Source organism: Neovison vison, chromosome 11 (assembly GCF_020171115.1).
Source record: "Neovison vison isolate M4711 chromosome 11, ASM_NN_V1, whole genome shotgun sequence".
Taxonomy (NCBI): domain Eukaryota; kingdom Metazoa; phylum Chordata; class Mammalia; order Carnivora; family Mustelidae; genus Neogale; species Neogale vison.
This window is the reverse complement of record NC_058101.1, coordinates 184,664,289-184,669,422: the sequence shown is the minus strand read 5'-3', so window position 1 is coordinate 184,669,422 and position 5,134 is coordinate 184,664,289.

Sequence of the window (5,134 nt, the reverse complement as noted above, 5' to 3'; positions counted from 1 at the left end):
AATGGAAACAGAACAGGTCGATTCTCTCTGTCTTGGAGGGTGCCCCCTAGTGATAGGACCTGGTGCAGCTCCCAAAGAGGAAAGCTTGTGAAACGCTTTCTTGGGTTTTGCCTGGTTGTATTTGTTAAGCGCCTTCCCATTGATCTTGAAAGAAGAGCTAAAATCTCTACAGAAGCCGAGGATGAGGCATGTCCTCTGTTACTAGTCATTAGTTTACTATTCATGGAACCGCAGCAGAAACCATCTTGCTGCACTGTAAACCAACTACCTGTAGGTCCTTGGCCAAGTTGCCTTGTCTCTCTGAGCTTCAAGGTCCTCATTTATAATATTAGACAATAACTAGCCCTAAGGATTTCTATGTGATTTCCTGGAAGCCTAAAGAAATTTAAAAAAAAAAAATTTTTTTAAGCCTTTTTAGGGGTACCTGGGTGGCTCAGTCCATTAAGAAGTCTTTGGCTCAGGTCATTGTCTCACCATCCTGGGATTGAGTCCCTCACATGGCTCTGTAAATAGTGGGGAGTCTGCTTCTCCCTCTCCTCTGCCTGCCACTGCCCTTGCTTGTGCTCTCTCTCTCTCTGTGTCAAATAAGTAAATAAAATCTTTTTTTAAAAAACCTTTTCAATATATCTGATTTACATATATTTTAGTTCCCTCACAAAAATAATGTAGATAAATAAATAAATAAATTTAAGAGAAAGATAATTTTATGGCTCAAAGAAGACTTCTATTTTCCAGAGAGAAGCAAAATAAGATTTTTATATTCACAAATGAAGTCACAATTTAAAAAAAGTTCTGAAGAGGAAAAAAGAAATAAAATTATAGGTTTGCCCCCTTTTGAGATCTTGCTGAAGTTACTGGTGTCAGAGGAAGGATACTTTGTTCAGGGACACTGTACTGATATGAGTGTGATCTTCCGATCTTAGAAAATGCCACCAGTTACTATGAGCCTCTCGATATTTGGAGATAGAGACAATCTCATTTTATGTCCATTATAACAAGGTCAACATTATCTGAACAGTTTCTGACAGTGTGTTGGGGTGCTTGGGTGGCTCAATTAAGTGACAGACTATTTTTCAAAATTATTCTTTATTTAAACTCAATTAGCCAACATATAGTACATCATTAGTTTCAGATGCAGTGTTCAACAATTCATTAGTTGTATATAACACCCAATGCTCAGATTCTCCCTCTCCCTCTGTCTCCCCCCACCACTCACATGTGCTCTCAGTAATGAAAGTGTGGAATACCTAGTCTCCATTGGCCAACTGCCTGTGTAGAAAGACAAGCAAAGATTAGGAACACTGGACACCACTTTCAAAATTTGCAGAAATGGAACTGCAGTAGAAGAGAACTTACTGAAGGAGACAGTGAGACTATTATTAGTGAAGTGAGGTAGATTTGAAGCTTAGCCCCATATAAATTCATTGGAGACTTTCTGAAAAGAAGAGAGAAGCCAGTGTTATGTTGCAGAGGGCAGAAAATGATAAGGGGGATTTGGACTCAGAAGAAGGCTTTATGCAAAGTGCTGGGGACTGTGTGACATTCTATCTGGAAGGCAGTTCTTCAGACAGTTTTAATTCCTCTATTGCCAAGATTGTGTGACCAATCTTGACACAAAGAGTCATTAGCTGCTTTCTTGAGTTTCCCATTTGAAATTAAGTACATTCCAGCCAAACAAAGAGCCCATATTTATGATGCGATGCTTTTTAAGAAGCTCAAACACAGAATGGCAAATTTATGCCAAGACAGGTTTATATGGAAAACTGATATATGTAGTGATATAAGGTCCTTACATCCTTGTATTGTTTACTTCATGAAACCACATCTCTATCCTAAAGCTCCAATAAAAAAGACTATAATGATAACCTTCCAATACTTTTCGGAGAAACAGAAAGACTCTAGTGACAGCAATACTTCATTGGAAAACCAGATAATATCTTACTAAGTTTGGTTTAGCTAGTTAGTGAAACCTCTAAAGCCTTTAAAATAATATAAAAATTTCAAAATATTTTTGTCCATTCAAATAAAAGCACAGTAGGAGTTCTGCTTGCATGGAAGCTCTTTGAGATTAAGTAGACCTTCCTTTCAAAGTGACAGTAAGTACTCTAAAGACTTTTTTCAATTAATGCCACTGCAGTTTAGAATTCCAACATCAACTGCTTTTATCTTAAAGGTAAGTTTCCCCACCACCACCACCCAGTGAATTAAAAAGCTTTTGAAGGCTAATGGAAATAGGGAATTACTAGACAAAATCTTAGGAAGAATCTAGAACTTAGTCTACAGAGATGCAAGTGCAAGTCAGAGCGTATAAGCATTGGTGACCTCAAATCCCCATCTGGGACAAAGGAAACCACATAGACACATTGCAGGTAGAGACCCCGTTTTAGGTCACAGCCACAGTCAATTTGCTCTTGGAGCTCTTCTTGCTCTCATCAAGCTTTGCTTTGAAAAGGGGCACAGACTCCCATATCCTACAATCCCATTCTGCCATTCCCTTTTCATTATAAGGTGTTAATGCTGACCTTCAATTGGGGTATCTCTACACTGCCATTTTTGATATTTGGACCAGATCATTTCTTGTGGTGGGGGACTGTCCTGGGCCCCATAGGATGGTTAGCAACATCTCTGGCTTCTATCTGTTGGATGTACCCCCTCGCCCAGGTGTGAAAACGAAAAATGTCTCTAGGCTTTGCCAGATGTCCTCTGAGTGGGGATTGTTTGCAGTTGAGAGCCACTGTTTTAGATGCTAACGAAAATAACAAATAATGGTTTTCAATGCTCCCGTCACCTTTTATCCTTTTCATAGAATGAGGCAACATAATCAGGACTAGAGACACAATCTGGGATATATGAATGCCATGTTCAGTCTGAATCTGTCCTTGACAGTGACCTTGAGCTCATCTTTGTACCTTGACAGTGACCTTGAGCTCATCAAGTCTCCCACGGCCTCATATCTAGAATAAAGAGTCATTCTTTCATAAGATATTCACTGAATGCAATAAGAATGAAAGAGAGCCTCCTTCAATGTTGCTCACAATTTAGTGAGGAAATAGAGGTAAACAATAATTAAAAGTTTTTAATTTAAATCAGAGGTTTCGCACAACTTGGTGAGGAACCAGATGGATATTGGAGCCCTGGGCTAACCTCGGATTAGATGTGCACCTGTGGGATACATGGGCGCATGGGAGACACGCCAAGAAGAGCAATGCAAACTTCCAGGCCTGGCACTGCCACTACCCTCTCCTGGGTGGCACAGCTGAGGACCCACACCTCCTCCTCACTCTTCCTCGTGAAGGTGAAGTCATCCCAACCCCTTGTCTTCTTAGCCTCTCACATTTCTCAGTCCCACTTGGTTCTTCCTGCATGACGGGCTCCTCTATTGGCCCCCAAACATGACAACACCGTGAGTAACAGAGACCAGGCCCGGACCGTGGGCCCCGATCAGCAACTTTAAAATAACCGTTCAATAACCGTTTCAAAACTCTCCTCCTGGTATCGCCCAGATGAGGTCATTGCCTGACCAGTGTTTTGTCCAGCAAGCATTCCAAAGTCCTGTTCAAACACCCATTTGAATTAGTACTAAAAGCCAGAGATAGGCGATTCTCATAGCAAACCACTTTTTTTTTTCCTTTTAAAGATAAAATGACACCCACACAGAACAAGGGCCACTGTATCTATTGCATGCCAAAGTACAAGGTGAAGCTGTACTTATTTTTATATTGTAGAACCCAGCCATGTTTTATAAAACCTAGAGCATTTTTGGAGTAAACTCTTGGGTCTTCAGATTCCTAGTGTGTGGGGTGTGACTAACTCAGACCTTTTGGTTTTCCTTCAGTCCCCTCCCCCCCATCTTTTTTTTTTTTTAAAGATTTTATTTATTTCTTTGACAGAGAGAGAGATCACAAGTAGGCAGAGAGGCAGGCAGAGAGAGAGAGAAGCATGCTCCCCGCTGAGCAGAGAGCCCCATGCGGGCCTCGATCCCAGGACACTGAGATCATGACCTGAGCTGAAGACAGCGGCCCTATCCACTGAGCCACCCAGGCGTCCCCTCTTCCCCCCATCTTTAGCCCTTTCTATCCCTTACTGTGTCTTTGAGGGTGGAAGGAAAAAAAAAAATTAGAAATTTCACTTTTCTATTTTTTCTACTTATTTTGCACAATATTTTGTCAATGGTCAACTTTGTAAATGTGAACTCAGTTTAATGGAACTGAATATAACAGGCTAGTGTCAGTTGCAATAATCCTGGACAAGTTGGGAATTTGTGATCCAGGCAGATTTACATTAACTCTTTTCTCCAGGGCTACCACAAATTGACAAGACTGAATTTATGATATACTTTATACCCAGTGCTTCTTGAATTACTACTGCAGAACCCAAATCCATGGACATCCCCGCCCTCACCACACAGAGCAGATTCCTTGTCCTCCATGAAAGCTGTGTGATACCCCCCCCTCCCCAGGCCTCTCCTGTGCACCCAGCCCCGGGGCCTTGTGCCAACACCAGCTAACGAGGTAGGAAGGCCCAGATGTAAAGGTGCACTGTTATTCTCCCACGTTCAGAAAACCCATCTCTTTCTTGGAAAACTGAATCTTCTGTACTTGGCAGAACAAAACCCAAGCTTACTGACTCTTCACTCCAAGTGAGGAAGGTAGTAATAGGTTTTCATGACCATGCAGGTGAGGAAGAAAGAGGAAATTACCACCTCTAAGAGAGACTGAGCCCCAGAGCAGGCAGTCAGACAAGAGTGATCCCCGTCCAAGCACTGTGCTAGAATCAGGAGTACCTTACCTTCCATTCTGTCTCACAATCAGAAGAAAACACTTGTAAATCACATTCTTTTGCCATTTTATTTCACAACAAATAATCCTGGAAATGTTCAGTTGCTATCGCCTGTTATTAGCATCGTTACTGAATGTCTAAAGCCTGCCTCTACACAACATTTTCCTCTCAGCAGCGCTGAGTGCATTGTCTCTTTTTGCCCTTATGACAAGGACATGAAGGAGATACCACTCTCCACGTTTTTGCGGACAAGTGTCCCAAGGCTCATTATTTGACTTGGACCCAGGCTGCAAAACTTACACTACAAACTGGGCTCTTTCCCACCTCTAGAAAGCTTCTTCATGTGGTGTCTTCA